This window comes from Peromyscus eremicus, chromosome 6 (assembly GCF_949786415.1).
Source record: "Peromyscus eremicus chromosome 6, PerEre_H2_v1, whole genome shotgun sequence".
Taxonomy (NCBI): domain Eukaryota; kingdom Metazoa; phylum Chordata; class Mammalia; order Rodentia; family Cricetidae; genus Peromyscus; species Peromyscus eremicus.
Window position 1 is genome coordinate 32,831,178 of NC_081421.1, and position 22,352 is coordinate 32,853,529.

General features: G+C 45.3%; 1 long non-coding RNA gene across 1 annotated transcript; it reads left to right on the plus strand.

Moving 5' to 3' along the window:
* Window positions 1-13,986: 13,986 nt before the first annotated feature.
* LOC131913019 (uncharacterized) lies at window positions 13,987-22,041 on the plus strand. The gene is made up of 2 exons (XR_009379792.1): window positions 13,987-14,231; window positions 21,747-22,041. It is a non-coding gene; the product is annotated as an uncharacterized LOC131913019 (long non-coding RNA).
* Window positions 22,042-22,352: the final 311 nt, after the last annotated feature.

Genomic DNA, 22,352 nt, shown 5'->3' on the forward strand with positions numbered 1-22,352 from the left:
TCTGCAGGTCAGAGCACTGGCTGCTCTCGCCGAGGACCAGTGTGTGATTCCTAGCACCCACATGGCGGGTCACAACCGTCTCGGGATCTGATGCCCTTTTCTGGTCTGGCCTCCTCAGGCACTATACAAATGTGGTCCACAGACATACATGCAGGCAAACACCCATATGCATAAAATAAAACATTGAAACAAAACTAAACAGAAAGGTTGAGGACTGGTCCTCATGTTTTTCCAAGCGGATTCTGGTCTTGGCTGTTGAGCTCTATCTACAGCATCACCAAGGAGCCTTGAGCGAGGGTATGTTACAGTTCTTTAAATTGGAGGTGCCACCTCCCTGGAACTGCTGTCCCCTTTCATTTTCATCTCACCTCCTTTGTCCTCCCTCATCTATGGCTCACATTCTCCTGCCTTCTTCACGTCAGCAATGGCTGAATTATAATTGAAAGAGTGTATATAATGTGCATAATTATATACACAATTATAGCAAGGTTAGTTTGAAATTACACAGTTTGTTGTGAAGTATAAATATCCACCTGAAAAACTCTATTTTCATCTCGTTGTGATATGAAGGGACTCCTCTGGGCCAGGGAGAGAGCAAGTCAGTGTTCCCTGACATCTTAAATTTTCAGCTTACAGATTCCTTTCAAGGACCATGACTCTGCTTCCCCAGAACATCCATTTGGTGCTTTCTACTGGGGGATAAACACTGAGAGGACTTCTCTAGCCTAGCCCTCCCTAGGGGCAGGAAGCCAGTACGGCTTGCTGAGAGCTTACCACTGTCTGGGCACACTGTCACCACAGCAGAGTAGCAGTTAAGTTTTGTGACCATTTCATAGAGCAGGAAACTGAGGTGCAAAGTCCAGTGTGGGTGGAGCGGGGCCGGGGGGTGGGGGGTGGGGGGTGGGGTGAATCAGCTGAGGCAAATTTGTTATTTGATACCATAGACAGTTTTATCATTAAAAGACAATTTTAAAAGCCACATTAAGAAGAGAAAATTGTTTTTTTTTTCAGTATTTTAAAATTTATTCTTTGATAATCTCATACACATATATGATGTATTTTGGTCATATCCACTCTACCCTGTCTTATCCCCTCTCACTTCCTCTGGATCCCTTCCTTCCAACAAGCCTACCTCTTACTTGGTCTTTTTTGCCCACTTCTATGACTCATCGGATTAATTTTGGTTGCAGTATGACCCTACTGTGGAGTTATTTGGGGAGCATGTGTAGCTTAGTGACGGCTGTTTCATTGAAGAAAAACCAACTCTCCCCTCCCCCAGCACCATTAACTGCCTCTAACTGCTCTCACCCATGCTGGAATGTGCAGCAGCCATGGCATGTTTGGAAGACAGTATCACAGGTCTCCGGTCCTCCAGCTCTGACAACCTTCCCAGCAGCGAAGAGCCTTGGAGGGGCACTACAGACACCCTCTTTAGGGCTGAGCACTCAACACTCACCAACTTCTCAGCATTTTAGTCAGTCATGAGTCTCTGCAATAAGCGTTACCCACTACAAACAGAAGGTTTTCTGACCAAAGTCGAGAGTAGCACTAACCTATAGAGTGAATTCACGGCACATTGTGTTGAAAGGACCTTGGTTTTTCTGATCCTGTCTTGCCAGCTGTAGGGGCAATTTGTGCATCACCCAAATGTTGGCTTCTTTGGGACAAATGTCAACCTTTTAATAGTCAAAAGACTAGAGGTAACCTCCCTCTAACAGCCTCCTTCATCCACTCCAGAAAACATCTAGCTTTGTTGCTGTCTCAAGTTTCATTTCCTGTAGCTGTGATAAAATACTGCGAGAACAGCATCTTAAGGGAGAAGGGGCCTATTTCAGCTCACTGTTCCAGGCTCCAGTCCATCATAGCAGGGAAGTCACATTGACAGGAGAATAATGCAACTGTTATATCACATCCACAGACAAGAAACAAAGTAACAAATGTCTGTCTACTTAGTTCCTCTGTTTATACAGTCTGGGGTCCCAGCCAGGAAATGGTACTGCTCACAGTGGGCAGGTCTCTCTAGCTCAGTTATACAATCAAGACAATCACTCACAGGCACCCAAACCTATCTAGGCAATCCTTCATTGAAGCTCTCTTCCCAGCTGATTCTAGATTGTGTTAAATTGACAAAACCATCATAACCAATCAGCTTCCAGAATACTCTTTCTTAAAGCCACACTACTCCTATTACATTTGGGCAGGGAGTAGTGAAGCTTCGTGTGTTTACAGTGTAAAAGAACTAATAAAATGGGGCTAATGAGAGGTTTTCATGTAAGCAGACTAAACATTTCCCCAAGGGTGGTATCCTTTAGCACAGTAGTGAGAATTAGAAAAATCTTCCAGCTAAAGGGATCCTTCACAGCCATATCCTGTGACTTGGGATAAAAATGTAAAGGAGGTAGTGGTCTCCATAGTGAGGTCTTGGACAACCAGGGCTAGGCAGAGAGAGTGTCTCAAAAAACCAAAAAGAAAAAAATGGGTGAGGCAAAGTGTACTTTTCTTCCTAGCTTGGGCCCTCCACCAAGCCTGAGTCCTCCCAAGAGTAAAAATGTTTGTTCTCCTTGAAAGCATGCACTCTGACACACAGGTGCTCTTGAGTTCCAGGGCTGTGGGTCCTGGGAGCTCTCGGCCACACTGGTGACATGTTGGCTTAAACTGTTTCAGCGGGACATAATAGAAGGCTGATTATTTCTCTGTTGAGTCAGGCAGGAAGTACAACCGGCCTTTGATCTCTCCCTGTTTGGTGGGAAATGCTGAGTACCTGACCAGGCAATCTGAAGAGGACAGCAAAAGCAAAACAAAACAAAACAAAACAAACAAAACAAAAACCACACAGTATGGGCCTGATCACGATTTTATTACCAAATAATTTTAGGATAAATTTTGTATTTAGTTCATTGTGATCTGATATTTGACAGCACTGTGTATGTGGCCACACAATTCTGTATTACATGAAGTCTTTCACAATGTATTCAAACTTTGAGTTGGGAATGAGGAGGTGGCTCAGCAGTTAAGAGCATTGTCTGCTCTTCCAGAGGATCCAGGTTCAATTTCCAACACTGACATGGTAGCCCACAACTGTAACTCCAGTTCCAGAGGATCTGATAACCTCTTCTGGACTCTACAGACACCAGGCCCACAAGTGGTGCTCATACATGCAGGCAAACAACTCATACATATAAAACCCAAAAATCTTTATTGGGGCATGGTGATGCACACATTTAATCCTAGCATTCAGTGGGCAGAGTTCAAGGCTAGCCTGGTCTACATAGTGAGTTCCAGGCCTGCCAAGGGTTACATAGTGAGACCTTGCCTCAAAACAATTTTGGATTGGTATGGAATTTTCATGAAAATAGGTAAAAAATGACCACCATGCTGAGAAGCATGGTAGCAGGTAGGCAACCTGGCACTGGAGTAGCACCGGGGAGCTTTGTCCTGGGACAGTTAGCAAAACATATCTCAAGTCACTGTCAGGGCTAGTGCTAGAGCCTTGGAAGTGTTATGTGCAAAGCAAGGAGGCAGCTTAAACCTCCTTAGCTTTATGACAAGTGGGCCTGTGATTATTCACATTTCCAACGTAAGAGTAACTTCTACCAATGATTATAATGGAGTGCTAAAGACCATAGCAACACACAAACTCCACATCATTGGTTCTCAACCTTCTTAATGCTTAATGACCCTTTAATACATTTCCTCAGGAGGTGGTGGCCCTCAACCACACAATTGTTCTCTCTGCTACTTCATATCTGTAAATTTGCTACTGTTACGAATCATAATGTAAATATTTTTGGAGGTAGATGTTTGCCAAAGGGTTTGCAACCCACAGGTTGAGAATCACTGATCTACATACTTTTAAAAAATTATCTAGACTTTGATGAAAAAATATTTTCAAAATGATCCAAGGGAGTTATTGTGCACGTGGGAAGGTGTGCATGTACCATGCATTGTCTGAAGGAACACTTTCTTTTCAGAGTCCTGGGAGTCACTGTGCTCACAAAACTGTCTGTGGGTAGACAAACTTCTAGCTCTTTCTCTGAGTGTCTCCCACTGTCCCCCTTTGGAAACAAGCCTCCTCATCTTTCATGTTTTCAAGTCTTAGCCCTCACACCTCAGTTATGGAAAACCACCATGGCCACAGCACTCTGTCTTGTCTTGTAGCCCCTCAGCCCTTCTCAGGCCACAGTTCTAACCTGGATCCTTCCCTTCTGACTCTGCTCAGAACAGAAATTAACTCAAGTTGTTAGAGGAGAAAGAACTAAATTGTAGCAGAAAAAAAAAATAGGCTGTGAAAAATCAAAGGAGAAGGAGGGCGTTCTAATTTTGGGTACTGCAAACACTCGGTGCCTTGAAGTTTCTTGGTGCCTGAATACTCCACGGCCTCCTGGCCTTCGCTCCAGGCCCCTGAGATTAATCACCTTTGAAGGAAGGTAGCCCATCTTCAAACAACAAAACAGGAAGTAGGGCACCCCAAATCTGGGGACAGTCGCTGTGAGACCGGGACCTGACAAACAGCACATTCGAGTGTTGTAATGTCAGGGAAGAAATGTTTCTATTCAGGGATTCTTTGGTAATGAGAGAAAGAAGGCCGTGGGCCAAGCTGAGGAGGAAGATAAAGTCAATACAGCCTCTTTGCTTATATTAATGGCTGAGAGATACAGACTCAGAGCAAGGCTCATCAAAGCAGCTGTTAGAGGCCGACAATTATTTTTCTAAAGTTGTAGCCTTGGTGAGAGATGAGGTGGGAGTTTTGGCTTTGTTAGTTTCCAAGTGTCAATCACGTCTCTGTTTCACATATGGGACAATTGTTGCAAAGACTGAACTTGTTGGTGAATGAAGCTTTGCCTGTAGAGCCGTGCTTGTGGGGACTTCACCCCGTGCTTGTGGGGTCTAGATGCTGAGAACACAGTCATTAAAATGAAAATATTTTGGTTGCAGCCTTCGGGTTAGCAGAGGAGAGATGTTTCTGCCCCTCAGGCCTCTTTCTTTGTCCGCTGGGTTTAAGGTGGGTGTTCAGCCTGAGCCCACTTGGTTCCTAAGCTGCAGGCTCCGTGTTTATAATTCAGCTTCAGGATGGTGGCCGGTGACGTTATTTAACGGGATTTCTCCATCCTCTCACCTCGCATACTGGCCCCAAGTCCAAAAGGAAAACTTAGCTTGGCAGTGCCTTGTCTAGGGAGCATGACTGGATTCTTGGCTTAGCGGCTGTTGCTGCTTTCCCCCCTTCCTCCTCCTCTTCCTCCTCCTCTTCCTCCTCCTCTTTCTCCTCCTTTACCTTTAATGTATTAATTGTACAAATTAATGAGTGTCATTGTGACACTTTCCTTTTTTTTTGTCTTTTGAGACAGGATCTCCTGCGGGTCAGGCTGGCCTTTAATCTGCAATGTAGCTGAGGAGAACCTTGAACTCCTGATCCTCTTGCCTCTTCCTCCTAAGTGCTAGGATTCCAGGATTCTAGCTTTTATTGTGACATTTTCATACATGCATATTGTGTACTCTGATGGACAGTTTCTTCCCCATATAGCTGTTTTGTTATCCACTCAAGCTCCCGTAGCAGGCAGGGAATTAAACCTGAGTCCTAGACTAGAGCCGGACAAGTAAGAACTTGCCTTCTCTGATTTGGTTCAGTCTCTGCTTTGGTCCATCTGGATGCTGAGGCAGCTGGAGGAAGTCAGCGGAGGAAAATGTGAAGCAGCTGCTTGTTCATCCTGGGAGGGGCTCTGATCAGGGGCTTTGGATATGTACCACAGGCTGGACCATAGGATGTAACTCAGGACATCATCTGGTGGAATCAGGTTAGATCAGCTTTGTGAGAACACAGAGAGGGGAAACTGTAATTCCTTGCAACTTCAATCATGGAGAAATGTCCATGACAGTGGAAGGTAGGGTAGGCATGGGCTCTTCATAGTCCCCCCTGAAACCCTGCTGAGTTCTAGCTACTCATTTTCTAAGATGTTCTCCAGAGTTTCCCAAATGTTCACCTCAGGATCTAATGAGAAGAGACAGCTGCAAGTGTCCAGCAGCCTCAGAAGAGAGACGTTAGCTCCTGCTGTGGTCCAGGTGATAAAGAGCAGCTGACCCAACGTTGGCACAGTGACCATCGGGGGATGTGATGCTGATAGAACACCAGAGAGAGTGATGTTTGAGACCGGATTCCGCCTTGTGTGACTGCCACTTCAGAATGTCAAGCATGAAGTCAGATCCAGTGGCTGTTTCTGCTTGCCACCACCTGGCTTCTTGAGGACTGGGTCCTTCACCCGGGGCCTGCTACTGTCAACAGTGCCTGGAGAAGTTCTTACGCTGGGTGAGACCTTTGTCTCTCTTCCTTCCCGCTGCCATATCACAGCGGAGTAGACCTAGACTGTGCGTGTTAGCAGGCTTGTGTTCTCCTCACTCGGAAAGGCTGGCTGTACCTACCCACTGCCTCTATAATTTTTCTTGTCCTTTTAAAGAATCAGGAAGAAAATATCATCAGGCAGCACAAGCTTTCCTTATGACAATACAGTCTCCCATCATAGCTCTTACCAGCCCACGACCTGGCTGTGTGAAACTCTAGGTTTGGGGAAAGGAAACACGACTCTTACATCGGAAGAGAGCCTGGGCTTGCAGGAACTCAGAGAAACACATTCTGCAGTCGGGTGGAATCAGAGTCACAAGGAGAAGCCTGCGGGCCTCACCCACAACTGAATTTACAGTGTGTAGAATGGAAGAGCACAGGCCTTTGAATCAGACTGAATCTCGTCTTCATTATTTAGGAACTGTCGCATTTTGGATACATTGGTTAGCATGTTGCTCTCACACTTTAGTGGGAATTAGCCCCCCACTCCGAGGGCTGTAAGACATACAGATCTAGGAACTCTGCCCCCAGTGTTTCTATTTAGTCTTGGAGGGGGGTGAAGAGTGCATTTCGTGCTCTTTCTCTTATCTCTTTTGCTAATGTCACACCTTCCTAGGGTTACTGCAACAACTATGCTCACTTGGTATTCGTGATGCGCCAGTCAGGCAAGATGGCCTATGGTTTCCACCGTCAGTTCATTCAGGAATGTCCCAGGACACGGCTGCCGTGAGACAGCCGCCAGGAGCAGTGGACACAGGATTCGAACATAGCTTGTCTCGGTGCTCTCTCTTTGTATGTTTGTGCGTGCCCATGTGTGTACGGAAATGTGCTGGCGTGGCATTCCCGAGGCTTGAGAACACCTTGGGTAGGGCTTCGGCTGCCATCTTGTTTGGGGCAGGGTCTCTTGGTTGTTCGTTGTTGCATATTCCAGGCTAGATGACCTGTGAACTTGCAGGAATTCTCCTGTCTCTGCGACACTCCCGTCTCACACTAGGAACAATTGCAGATTTGTGCTACCATACAGGCCTTTACATGGATTCTGGGGATCCAAACCCAGCCTCTTATGCTCACACATACACTTTATCCCCTGAGACGGCTTCCCAGACCCTCCTACGGAGTTCCTAATGTTTTTTTTGTCACATGTTTCCTCTTGAGCCTCTTTCTTTCCTGGGCCTAATGGAAATAATGAGAAGGGACAGCTGTGGAACACGCAGTGTGGAGGGATGCAGTGTACAGGGCCATCACCTCGCATGGTTTGACATGATTTCTCAGGGCTCAGCTCCAAAGCAAGTGAATCATTACACACTATCCCACAGGGCTCGGGGCAACCAAGAGAGAATGTTTCACAGCCAAGCTTTGGCATTGCATTGGAACCTGAAACCACAAAGGGGCAAATGTACCCTCTGTCTTCACAATACCACAAGACAGCAAGAGATAGGAGAAGAGGGGGATGGGGAAGAAGACCCTGGTCACTAGCTGGGCCATTTTGCCGTAACCGAGAGTCTATGGAATCCTCTGTGGAAGCCTGAGACATAGCCGTCTAAGATCACCACCAGCTTCTCCAGAAGATATCAGAGCCCATATACTTATAGCCTTACAGATCTGTAAGCCTCAACTAGTCTCAAACCAACCTTGAATTAAATAATCCCCTGGTGCGATGCTTTAATAAGTGTGATTATCAACAACAACAGCAAAACAACAATTTACAGAGAAGATTCTGTGATTAGAAACACATCACACCCAAATAGACTTTCTTTTTCTTTTTTTTCTTATTTGAGACAGGGTCTCTCTACATAACCCTGACTGTCCTGGAACTCACTATGTAGACCAGGCTAGCCTTGAACTCACAGAGATCCATCTGTCTCTGTTTCCCGAGTGCTGGGATTAGAGGCATGCACCATCACACCTGGCTCCACATAAGGCTTTCTGTTTAGCCTTCCTGATCATCTTCATTTGCATCCTGGGGAACATTAATCATTCAGTTTGAACAAATTCAGTGAAACTTTTATAAACATCTGACACATAGAAAGAGGGGCTTTTCTTCTCCCAAAAAAGGAAATACATGAAGATCTGATTATTTATGGTTGACACTGGAACTGTTGGGTTTGATGGGATCTAATTCTTCCCTTGAGAAGGCAGTGTGAATGGCCAAGGGCAGGGATGTGAGAAATGCAGATGTGATATTTCCTTCTGTGATTCTGGTCATTGTGAGATGTATGCATCTAGACACACAACCATCATGGGTTTCCAGAAGTTGTTACTCTACTGAAAAAGAAGACTCTGGGACAAATCCAGAATGGAAAACAGCACAGTTGAGAAGATGGCACCCTTTGCAACAGGGTGACACTTTGTCTGGTCCTACCCCAAATATTCAGAATGAATTAGTCCAGCTCCTAGTGCAGCGGTTTCTCAACCTGTGGGTTACGACCCGCTGGGGGGTGGTGATCTTTCACAGGGGACGCCTATCAGACATCCTGCATATCAGATATTTACATACAGATTCATAACAGCAGCAAAATTACAGTTATGAAGTAACAATGGAAATCATTTTATGGCTGGGGGTCACCACAACATGAACTGTATTAAAGGGCCTCAGCGTTAGGAAGGTTGAGAGCCACTGGTCTAGTGGAAGCCGTTTCATACCCACATTCCGTGCTTCCAGGAGATGGCATAAGGTTTATTGGGACCACTTTGACAACTACACCTACAGTTTGCTGGTAGCAGAGGATTATGGGAATCAACACCTGATTGTGTCCAATAATGTTTAAAATCTAAAGTTGCTGTGGCACCTCTGACGAGAGCTTACTGCACAGAGACGCAGCAGTAGATCTGCAAGCCTGTGGATATTCCACAGCCAGTTCTGGCTCATTTCCCATTTGCTGGAGACCTTTGATGTTTCTCTCTCCAGAGCTCCTAATCTTGAGGAGGCGGTGGTACACTGGTTGGGTTGGGGTTCACATTTATCGATTTAGTTTTGTCAGGTTGGCCCCCCTCCCTCTCCCCTTTCTTCCGGCCTCACAGATCTCACAGATGTCTGCTCAGACCTGTCAGGTGGGTCTCACTTTGCCTGTCATTTGGGAAGCCCGTGGTCTTAGCTGGGCATGGCTGATTGCACAAAGCGGAACAGGGGTTAGTTTGACTCACAGGTGTGAGCAATCAGTACAGCTCAGCACTAATCCATCAGCTATTAGAAGCAAGGAGTTGCCACAGCTGGGGTAGGAAGGTAGAAGAGCTTGGTGCCACTATGTGTCCACATGGCAGTCAGTGGTTTGTAGGCCTGGGGGATTTTTTTTCCCACTTGCAGAGTGTGATCTTGGCGGCTTTTACAGTGACAATTCCTTATTAAGGCTCCTTTGTTCCCGGTAATAGAAGATAAGTGAGAAACTGACCCCAGCTCGAGGCAGCTCACAACCCACGGGAGTCACAGTAATGCAAAACTTAAGGGGTGGGGTCATGCACCATCACATTCTGTGCTCAGACATCATCCTATCATTTATTGTCCGTGCCCTTAGGGCTCTTGTTTACACTAAGCTTTATTGGTTCATTAAAACACAGGCCATTTCAACGGCAAAGAGTCAGTATCAAACGCATCTTCACTCTGATTGCTAGGGAGCTGCTCAAGCTAGGTGATAAAATGAGAAGGAGCCACACCCCTTTCAGTCCTGGTGGCCCAAGAAGCTTTCAGGAGGGCAAGGGGTGACTAACTTGAGCCCTGAAGATGGACAGGATCTGAAGCACATACCACAAATAAAGGCTGTTCTGAGCCAGGAAAAAGTGTATTTGGGTTGATGTGACGGGTTAGAGATGAAAGACCTGGGAGGTCTGAGTTGTCAAGGTCTGTGCTCTAGAAGGAGTTTGCCCTTTACAAACAAATTCTGAGGAACACAGTCCCGGAAGCTGCCTATCTTGTAATCAACATCACTGTGAGCCAGCTGTCCCTCAAAGGCTGGGGCAAACGAGATGGCATGCCTTTCCATCTTGCCAGAAAGTTTGGCGATTCAGCATCCTCTCCTCTGCCAAAGCATATGTTGGAGGGGACAAGTGGGATTCTACCTTAGAGTAGTTTTAATGATGTGGACACGGAGGAGGTGGTTCCAAGGTGTGGGCAGCCTGCCAAGGACCTGCTAGTGAGCTGACACATGAATATCAGGGTGACACGTCAGTGAGTCTCGGTGGCTGACAGAAAGACAGACAGAAAAACTGATGACCTCATTTTCAGACAGAAGACAACGAACGAAGCCATGGATGTCCTTTGTGGATGAAGAGACTCTAGAAGAATCCTCTCCTCAGACTTCCAGTGGTCACAGACATAAAGCTAGAATGTGATATTAATCGTTAGTGAAAACCAGGTCTCTTCTTCGTCTTTTCCTCAGGCAGTTAGTCTCATGCAAAATCCCCAAACAGCGTGGAATCTGGACCCTCCTTGGTGGCCGGGTGCCACACCAGGTACACTCCCCCTGTCATACCTGGACATCCAGGCCACTGGGGAGTGGGTTCCAGTTCAGTGGAGTTCAGGGTGGCTGAGGTTTCCTCACACTTCTACCATGACTCAGGGCTGAAGCAGCTGACAAGAGAAGGCCAGGGGTTTTCAACTTTCCATTAACTTGTAAAAAAAAAAAAGTTAGAAAATAATTGTGTCTCCCGCCTCCCATGGGTGCTCACGATTTTTTTGCATGATTTTAATTCATATTTTAATATACCTATACTAAATGCCAGGTGCTCTGAGAGGAAGGGCATCGAGATACAGCTCATCACACTTGAGGATCTTCTTATTCGGATGGGAGGCCACTCTGTGAGGAACGGCAGGCACTGAAGAGCTGTGGTAGATAAACACCTTGCCGGACATTGAGACACTGGTGAGGACATTTCCTGGGCCATGACGCCTCTCTACGGAAGATTCCTCTAGTGAGGAACAGCAGTCTCACAAAGGGCAATTCTCTGTCACCAGTGTCCCTGAGAAGCTTGAAGGGCGAGCGCATCCCAGCCTTAGAAGCCACACCCCTGGATCCAGTCACTGACTGCTGTTCTAGAGCACCGGTGGCCAGGATGTGCCTCATCGCAGAGGAGCAGCTGTACAGGCAGACGTGTCCATGACCTTCCTGGGCCACTCAGACCTCACACTGTCAGCTGGGCAGTCCCTGTGCCTGGCGAGCAGGCACGGTGGTCTCAGCCCTGTTTCATCCGCTGTTCTGTAGGTTTTGTCCTGGAAGATTTACCCTCAGAAAGCCAAATCCGTCAACAATTCCATGAGAATTTTACTTGAAAATTGACCCTAACTTCAAATCTGACACTAATTAGTACTGAACGACAGTGCCAACACCTTCACCTCTGTATCCAGAGGCTCATTCCTGTACAAGTTTCAAAGGAAAGCAAACAAACATAAAGAGAAGCCAAAATAACGAGAAAAGTCCAATGGGAGCTAAACTCTGTACTGTGGCTCTCAGCAGGGCTCAATTGTGTTACAGCTGCTCTGTAAGGATAGTCTAGCTCGAGTCCTAATAATCTAGAAAATCCGTAAAGTCCTCCAACCCTCAGCTGCTTCTTGTAAATAATCATTTTAAACCCAGTGTTGTGGTACATGCGTGTGATCCCAGCATGGAGCTAGCAGAGACAGGAGAGTCACTGGGGCTCCCTAGTCACACAGCATAGCCCATGTGGCTCTTTGCAAAAGAGTGAGAAACCCTGCCTTAAAAAGCAGGGTGGATGGTGTCTGAGGAGCAACACCAGAGGCTGTCCTTAAACGACCCTCCACCCGCCCCGCCATGCACCCACCTACACACGAAAACATACATATACACATACATTGTTTTAACTAAATTTGCAGAAGGGTCGTGAGAAGATAGTGTATAACATACACATGCATGAAAACATTCATTCACATTTAACCTCTTAGCACCATCTCTGGTCTCTGCTAAACCTGCAAACTTTTTATTGATGTTTAAAATGCTTATTTGTTGATCAGTCGACTCTGCTGGTGATTAGTTTTGTCTAGCCTTCGATGTTACTAAACATGTGCTGCTTGTCTGGACTTTCTAAGAGATCAATTTATCCTAGTCCAGGCAGGCGATCAGGCAGATTGTGTCTGTACCTAGAGTTCACATGAGCACTGGCCTCCAGTGAGGCATCTAACACTTCTGTGAGTGGAAATGAGAATTCTGAACTTAAACAAATGCTAGCCAAGATCAGAAAGCTGTTCCAGGGAGTAGTTGGGCCTTTCAGAGGCGATTTTAATGTGGTGTGTGGGTGGGCGTGAGTACACGATGGCACGCGAGGGTGGAGGTAGGGCAGGGCACTTGACTGCAGCCTCACCCATCTTAGCCAAGGACGTGCTGGACCATCGCTGTATCCCAAGCCTCACGACAAGTTGTTAAAGCGAACAAGACTAAACGTCATGCTAGTGAGGTTATAGCCATCTTACTGGCTTCTGATGTGGACAGAGTGTATTTAGCCAATTCCTCCTAGGATGGGGCTTCAAGAGCAGTTGCCTGTCTGTTCTCTTGATTCCTTTGCTGGCAGTGATGGTTTTTCTTAGTTTGTATAATTTTAAAAAATCAGAAATAGATGGGAGGTATTGTTCCCTTCGGTGGGTTTTGTTGTTGTTTTCGCCCACACTTAGGTGACTAGTAATTAAGGAATTTCTGTGGTTTGTTGCCTGATCTAACAGCTCACTGCTGAAGAAAGCATTTCTGGTCAGCTTGAGTCAACCTGGGTTGTGCCAAAACCAGAGAGCTGAAACCCTCCAGACAGACTTAGATGGAAACGCGAGGCTGAAGTTTCAGCGAGAACGTGCCCTCTCCTGTGTTGAGCCTGGCCATGTGGTCCTGGATCTTCCTGGATGCTGACTTCACATGAGCTAGGAGTAAGCCCAGAACCCGTGGAGATGATCCCATTTACACCACAGCGGGATGTTAGGAGGGCCCTTTCACCCACAAACCCAGCATAAGCGTCACACTCAGTCAAGGTGCAGAATGCCACACTCCTGATGAGGCTGATACTTCATAGAGTGGGCATCCAATAAGGCAGCCCCAGTGTGTCCCAAGGAAAGGTACATTCCTGTTGCCGTTTTCTGTCCATGGCACTGGCCTCAGCCTAGGAGGCTTCCCTTACAGATAGATACTGTTGGTCACTGCCAGGGCTGTTTGTCCCTGCTGGACTCAGTGGATGGTTTGGCTCTCTTTCCTCTGTGGAATTGCCAGGCTTTACTCTGATTGCTCAGCTTAGTCGTTGCACAGGGACACCCATGATCCATGCCCATTGGCCAGAAGAATGGGGGTGCCCTTTGGCCTACACATGTCTGGAGGCCTGAGCAGAGCCAACTTCACCCAGAACCTGGGGTCTGCCACTGGGAGCAAAGAAATTCTCCTGAGGTAGCTCTCGGGCAGAAAATACCAAGCAGAGAAGGGAAACCCTGCTGTAGGTCCCTGATTGGTTTAGACATGTATTCTGCCCACACTGGTGAGGGCAGAAACCAGGTGAGACCTGAGTGTGGGGTGGAGTGGGGACGGCGTGTGCAGGTGCTGGGGCTTCTCAGCAGGAACACCAGAGTGAAACAGTCACCAGCCATGGCTCATCCTAACAACAAAGGCAGAGTGCCGCATGGCTGGGGCTTCTCGGTTCCCAGAGCGGTTTTTCTTTCTGGAGGCGCTGAGAGAAAGTCTACTTCTTTTGCAGGTGCCATACATACTCAGGTCTCTTCTGGTACCCTCATCACATTGCCTCATCATTTCCAATACCGTATTTGCCTCATTCTTTCATGATACAACAGCGGCACATCAGGAGATCGGTTGCGTTTTGAAGAGCCTCCTGGCTTGTCCACAGGAGTGTTTGACTGCCAGTTTCTCTGCCAGGCCTTCTGTGAGGTGCTGATGTGATACCGTGATACCACATAAGCCATGTTGTGAGTCAGGAGGTAAAGGGATTAGGGTGTTGCACTGGCCTGGAATTGAGAGAGGTGGAGGGGAGATTAGGGAACTCAGAGAGCAGTGTCTCAGCTAAACCTTAAAGACAAGTAGGGTAAGCCAGGTGGAAGCGGGGATGCTGGGCTGAGGAGGGAGCAGTGGTTGTCACTAGAAGAAATGGAAGCTCCAAGCAGAAGCAGCATGTAGGAAACCTACGTAGAGTTGGACACAGGGGGAGGTCTGTATCCGGGAACTAAGGGAAAGGAGACAATGGCCGTGACTTTGTGTGCTGAGGGCACAGGGGACGTGGGCAAAGTTTTACAAAGAGGCTTCTCCACTTACAGAATGGAGAATGGCAAGGGTTAGGGACAGGACAGGAGGCCTAATATGACCTCTGTTGCCTCAGAAAAACCAAGATGTGATGGCTTGAACTCAGGCAGCATCAGAGGAAGGACCATAAATCTTACCACTTGCAATTATTAATCTAATTAAAAATGTTTTGAGACAGCGTCTCCCTATGTTGCTCAGGTTGCTGTGTAACTCACTATGTAGTGCAGGTCGGCCTCAAGCTTACAGTCTACCTGTCTCATACTCCTGAGCGTGGGGATTGTAGGTGCTGGCCACCAAATCCAGCTTGGACTTGGATTGTTGGAGATATTAGAGCAGCAAGCTCACAAGTGCTTTTACCCCAGGGCAGTCGAAACTGACATCCATTCAGAAGACTTGGCTTTATCTCCCCACTTCAGGTTCACTTAATTTTTTTTTTAATCAGATAAGCTGGACTTAGTTACTGGACAATTAATGGAAGCCGGATGCACTTGGACTACCCAGGTGTGCTGTTCTCATTAGTTTAAGTTGTTTAACATACGGTTCTGTTTTCATTCCCGTTGCTTCCATAAAATGCCCCGACAAAGAGCAGTGAGGGGAGAGAGGATTTATTCTAGATCCCAGTTCCAGGATACAGTTCACCATAGGTGTCTTAGTTAGGGTTTTATTGCTGTGAAGAGACACTGTGACCATGGCAACTTGTATAAAGGAAAACATTTAATTGGCTTACAGTTAAGAGGTTTAGTCCATTGTCACCACAGTAGGAAGCATGGTGCCACACAGGCAGACATGGTGCTGGAGAAGGAGCCGAGAGCCACTGGACCTGGCTTGAGTTTCTGAAACCTCAAAACTGGTCCTTAGTGACACACCTTCTCCATCAAGGCCACACCTACTCCAAGAAGGCCAAGTGTCCTAATCCTTTCAGATAATGCCACTCCCTGTGAGCCTGTAAGGGCCATCTTCATTCAAGGCACTACAAACAGGGACATGAAGGCAGCAGGAAATCATTGGTCACATCACACTCACACTCAGGAGCAGAGAGAACTGAGAATGTACACTCACTCGCTTGACTTGCCTGCGTATGCTCATCTCTACTTCTGCATGCTTATACAGTTGAAGACCCCTTTCTAAGCACCTAGGAAATTGTGCCACCCACAGTGGGCTAGATCTTCCCACAGCAATTAAATAAGACTACCCTCCATAGACATGTCCACAGGCCGACTCAATGTAGATAATTCCTCACTGAGACTCTCTTGCCAAGTCATTAGAGGTTGTTGCCAAGTTGACAATGACATTACTTGTGTCTGTGATTGACTCGCTTTGTTCTACTCAGAGCTGAGAATTGAACCCTGGAACTCACGCATGCCAGCCAAGTGCTTTACCACTCTTTATATGTCTTTACAGATCGTATATTGGTTAATTTTCCTATTTTTTGTTTTTATTGTATCTGAGAAGGCAAGAGATATATTGGGCAAGTCACCTTCCATGATAAAACTGTAGCATTACTACAAAAATACCTTAAATGCATTTTGTAGAACTTGCTCAAATTTCAAAATTAAGGCAACTCTCCATCTCACAGATGCAAACCAGGAAATGTATTGACTCATGCAGAGAATAAAAAAATTCAGGCCAACATGCAGGGCATGTTTACTAATTAATTCAGTTACATTCTGATGAAGTCTGATGCATGAGAACACTCTATTTATTTGTGAAATTAAAAGTCTGAATCCTCTTCCATTATCAGCAGGCTGGGTGTATTCTTTACCCAGGTATCCACTCTAGTCATTGCCAGGCTGCAACAACGCTTTACAACTCTGACCGATAAAGGCAATTCTAATTTAGTGCTCACGTTAATTATCAGCAATATTAAATGAGTATATTGGGGCTATTTACATGTGTCATTCAGAGCTGCTGTATGCCAAGGAAATGACGATAATTCTTCTTATTAGTTATCATATTTCTTGCTTCTGCAACAAAATTCTCTCTCTCTCTCTTGCTCACTTGCTTGCTTTGTTTTGGGAATAGCTTAATATTAAAAGGGGCTCATAATATTTTGAAGTGTTTGTAGCACACAACATGGCGTTTTCTAACTCATTAACTATACTTTACTTGAAATTCCTTTGTGCTATTTTGTTTCTGTGCACGTGTAAACCAAATTAAAACTGAGAAGTGGGGCAGCTGGACAGTCTCCTTCACTGATTATAACAAAAGCGATCGTCACTGAGAATGACACATGGAATACCTGGAGGATTTGAGAAAGTTTAAGATTCTTCCTGATTTTTGCTTGTTGTTGTTGGGAGCTGAAATATGAAAACACGAAGCGTGCCTTTGTTTGCCAAATCCTGTCAATTAGCGTTCAAAGTAGAGGCAACAGTGAGGTGACATGTTTTCATGCTCCCCCTTTAGAAAGAGGGAAGCAATTTACTTTATTCTATAGAAATTAAAACTTTTGCGACTAATACATGGACTCTGCTGTAGATAGAAACCTGATTAATTTTCAAAGCTGACTTAATACTTTAAACTTTGCTATGGCACTAAAAGCTTCCAGGACTGATTTCTATAGAATAAAGGCTCAGTCTGGGGAAATGGGATGTTTCAGAAACAGATTGTTTCTAATTAGCAGACATCTCAATGTTTAAACTGGTTTGCCTTCTGCACCGTTTACACCCGGAGGCTGAGTCAACGTTCCCTTTTCTGAAATCTTGCCCTCTGCAGCATTGCTCTGCACTGTCACTGACTCGTGTGGTAATCATCCATGTTTATCAAGCTCTCACCCTTCACCTGTCCCCTAAGTCACCGAAAGCTGGGAGCCTCTCACCTCCATACACTCAAGCTGCACGTCACGTACAGCCAGCTGCCTCTCTTCACGTACTGGAAGCCACTGGGAAAGAGACCATTGCCCTTCTAACAGGGAAAACATTCCAAGTCTGATCTCTGGGTAGCATTGTTTCGCGTCTTTATGAACCTCTGAGGTCCGGAAGCATGTCAAGTACTTTATGAAAGTGGTCAGAGATGCACACTCTCCTGGGTCTGTGTCCCTCGCACTGATACCAGGTCTTAGAGCTGTGACAGAACCCTTTGGGGGTCTGTCCTCAGGGCTACCAATGACTGTCATCCCTGCCATTCCCCATTCCTTATCTCACTCTCTTTGGTGTCTAGCTGAGCTAGTCATTGGCTCTTAAGCTAAATGTTTTCCTTGATTCTCAAAGCAGTCTGCAGCTTTCCCTCTTAGCACCAAAGCCAGCTGGTTCTAACCCACCATGGCATTTTGGTAGCACCATTACTATTCATTTACTTGTTTACTTGTTGACATTTTTTTTCTTTACAGACAGAAAGCGTTACTTAAAAAAAAAAAGCAAAAAACTCTACCCTGGATTCCATTCAGAGTGCTTAATATTTAATGTTTCCAGAAAGGTTCTTTTTTAGAAGAAAGGGCTGTACCATAATTGATCCCCCTACATCAAGTGATTACTTGCAGATTTAGATTATATCTTTGTTTTTCCTTTGGACACAAAATTAAGACACTGTTTCAAGAGGGAGGTTTGCAGCGCTGTACTGCAGGCTATCTTAGGATGGGACTGTATGCAACTCCTCCAGGGTCTCAGGTAGTCTTTCCTTTAGTGTCTTAGGACTCTACTCCAAGACACGCTCCTGCTAGTCTGCATATGCACACATGCTTGGCTCTTCTTCACAGCACAGATTCAACAGACAACACAAACCCTTTGCTCACTGTCAATCATTGTCTGTCCCTTCCAAAATCTGTTATGTCTCAAGTCTATTTTTCTGTATGCCCCTAAGACTATTTTTTCTCCCCCACTCCTTTTTTTTTAGTTTTTTGAGACAGGGCTTCTCTGTGTAGTTTTGGTGCCTGTCCTGGAACTCACTCTGTAGACCAGGCCTGCCTCAAACTCATGCAGATCTGCCTGCCTCTGCCTCCCGAGAGCTGGGATTACAAGTGTATGCCTATTTTTATTGCACATGTGTATATGTGTGTGCATGCTTCTCTCTCTCTCTCTCTCTCTCTCTCTCTCTCTCTCTCTCTCTCTCTCTCTCTCTCTCACTGTGTGTGTGTCTAGGCCAGGGGAAAACCTCGAGTGCCATCCTCAGGGATGCCATCTACCTCCTATTAAACACAGTCTTATCTATTTATATTTGAACTTCAATTTTTAGGGCTTATAGAAAGAGCATATGAAGTTTTCCTTGAACTATCACTACATTCTGAGATGCATATTTCAAGGTTGTTTATCAAAACATGACCCACTGACCCACTTACACCAGAGACAGACTTACTTCTTATTCAATCATGTGTTTGTATGTCCAGTATCTGAATTAGTATCAAAATAAGAGAATGAATAATATTAAAGTGAATGTCCTAGTTAGGGTTTCTACTGCTGTGAAGAGACACCATGACCATGCAACTCTTATAAAGGAAACATTTAATTGGGGTGGCTTGCTTTTAATTCAGAGATTTAGTCCATTATCATTACAGCAGGAAGCAAGGCAGTGTGCAGGCAGACATGGTGCTAGAGAAAGAGCTGAGAGTTCTTACATCTAGACCCACAGGCAACAGGAAGTGGTCTGAGACACAGCATGGTTTGAGCATATATGAGACCTCAAAGCCCACCTCCACAGTGACACAATTCCTCCAGTAAGACCACACCTACTCCAATAAGGCCACACCTCCTAATAATGCCAGTCCCTTTGGGGGTCATTGTAGTAGATATTATTTTAAGATGTGTTACTTTTGTTTATGTTGCATTTGTTTAACTCTGTGAAGTTGTGGTGTTGTGCCTCTCAAAAACACCTGATGGTCTAATAAAAAGCTAAATGGTCAATCCCAAGGCAGGAGAAAGGATAGGTAGGGCTGGCAGGCAGGGAGAATATATATATAGAAGGAGAAATCTGGGAAGAGAGGATTAAAAAGGAGGAGACAGAGAAGGAGGAGAACATCAGGAGTCAGCTACACAACAAGCCATGGACTAAGAAACAAAGAAAGGTATATAGGAATAGAAAAAGAAAAACCCAGAGACAAAAGGTAGATGGGATAAGTTAAGTTAAGAAAAGCTGGCTAGAAACTAAGCCAAGCTAAGGCCAGGCATTTATAATTAAGAATAAGCCTCTGTGTGTGATTTGTTTGGGAGCTGGGTGGTAGGCCCCCCAAAAGAGTAGAAATAAACAACAACAGGCCATTTATTTTCAAACCACTAGAGTGAGTGTTCTCTTAGTAAGTAAATTAGATGGGCCTGACCTGTGTCTTCTGTTCCAAGCTCAGAACTAGTCTAGTCTACTTCATGGCATGCATTGGGTCAAGGAAATCTTTCGGTTACTTTTGAGGAAATCTGTTTTTCCAACCCTGCTTTTCACATTCTGCCTGGATGAACTGATCCTGTCTCTGGTTTTAAACGACAGCTCTATGCTCATGACATCCAAATGTGTAACTCTCTTTGACCTCTTTTTCCCCCTGAACTCAGACTCACACATCCTGACTGAATGTCTAGTAACACCTTACCCTCTAAGGTCAGCAAAGCTCATGGCAACTTGACCTGTGATGCTTGATTTCCACGCCAACACCCCGAGCTTTTTGCATCTTCCCATGTCCACATCCTGATGGGCGGCATCGTGAGTTTTCCTCATTGATCAGCAGGAACCCAGAGTTATTCTGTTTCCTCTTCCTACTCCTCCCATCCTCTCTGTCAGCGACTCTGGTCAGTACATCCTCCAGCATGAATTCAGAGTCTGAATGCTCTTCACTCCCTACGGCACCGTCACAGGAGTCCTACATCAGCCTGCTTGGCATCGTTGTCCTCATCCAGCGGCAATGATTAGGTTTTTTTTTTTTTTTTTTTTTTAACAGCTGTCTTGTTCTACTGCTCATAGACTCCAGGGGCTGCCAGCCTCACTTGGAACAAAACTCACACAGTCTTCCAAGACCTATAGAAGATATAAGTGCTGCCTCATGCCTGCCTGCCACTTGTCTTTCCTCAGGAGCTCCCAATGTCTCACACTTCAAGTGCTCTTTCTTTTGTCTGACATATTCTTCCCCAGCATATTGGCTTGATTTTCTCTGTCACATTCTTTGGGTCTTAGGTCACATATCACCTAATTCAAGAAGACTTTCTTGTTTGAATTACCACCCTCCAGCATTTTCCACTTCTTCACCCTGATAGACATGTCTTTTTTTCCTCCTTACCTTTTTCTTTTCCTGACATGTAGCTGAGGTTGGCCTTGAACTTTCTATGCAGCCAAAGATGATCCTCCTGCTTCTACCTCCTGAGTGCTGGGATCACAAGCTTGTACTGCCATGCCTGGCTTGTGTACCGTGGGGATCTAATCCAGGACCTGGGACATGCCAGACAAGCACTGTTCCAACTGAGCTCCCTCCTCAGCCCTTGAGCTTCTCTTTAAAGCGCATGTGTTACCTAGAATGGTATTTCCGACTTATTTTTACAGTTCTTTCCTATGGGATCTTGTCTGAGTTACTATTCTTGAAGCAATCTCTATTCATTATGGTCCTCAGGGCCTATAAGATCTCAACACAAAATATCTGTTGGATGTCTCTGCTTAATCCACATCCCTTCTTCTGAGAGCACTTCACATTGAGGCTAAGAAACCATTTCGTAAACTTTCCATGGCTTAACAATGGTAGGACTCAGCTTTGGACCACATTAAAATAGGCTGTTATTTCTGCCTTTTCTGTCTGAAAGCACTTCTTAAGTCTTTGTTTCATGCTTTTTCTGTAACTCCCTTCCCACATGGGCTGAGCTGAGGCCCCCAATCTTGCCCCAAGTCTACACTTACACGTTGCTGCAATAGTTTTCACTATTAGTGCCACTGCCAACCTCTGGATAGGAGTTCTTTACAGACCACCACTCACATACATAACATTTCATAACAATACATAACATGTCTTGATGTTATTTCTGACTGCTAAGTCAGGTTTCTTCGTGTTAATCTGGGTATTAAAAGCTGTTTTTTTCTTAGCTTGGCCTCATCAGCCACACTTACGAAGATAGTTGAATTTATTACACACAGAATTTAGTATGTGCATTAAATGAGGTTATGTTCACCAGCAAATGTAAAAATAGAACAGAACGTAGCACCGTGCTAGCAGATGGAGGTGAGGTGATTGGTACGTTAATTAAAGGTGACCTCGCCACTCTTAATACTAACCTCTTGATTTCTTCCAGGGTTCCAGGTGGGAAAAAATTATTCTTCAATATTCGTAAGAATGAGCTTGGATAAAAGACACAAATGAAGTCCAGACCAAGTACAAAACCACGGGCTCCTTCTCCTGGCTGCTCGGCGAACGCAGTCTTGTCTGAGAGGTGATGGCTATCTCCACAGCCAGCCACCGCTCAGACTTCGAATTACAGTAATTATGACAATTTGTGCCAATAGCCATGAGGTAGGATTTTTGATGTGGTTAAAAATAACATCTGTAAAACCCAATAAAAATTACATTCTGCTAATTTTCTGATAAGATACTGTTTTAACTATCTGTTCTTCGGCCGTTGCCAGTTTTCAATTAGAGCATTCCTTTAATTTTTTTTTTTTTAACCCGTTTTGTATACGGGATTCAATTCTGCCATAGGCAATACATTTGTTTTAATGCTCATAATTAATTGTTTTGTGTGGATTTTGCCTTTCAAACTGATAGTAATCTTTGAGGTTTTATTAAAGTGCTGATTCTTAAATCTCAACATGGAACATCTCAGCTTGTTCTGCCTAATCACCTGCTCAGCCAGAGCAGAGCAGCAAAGAGCATGGTTAAAGGGAAGAATGGGATGACTGGA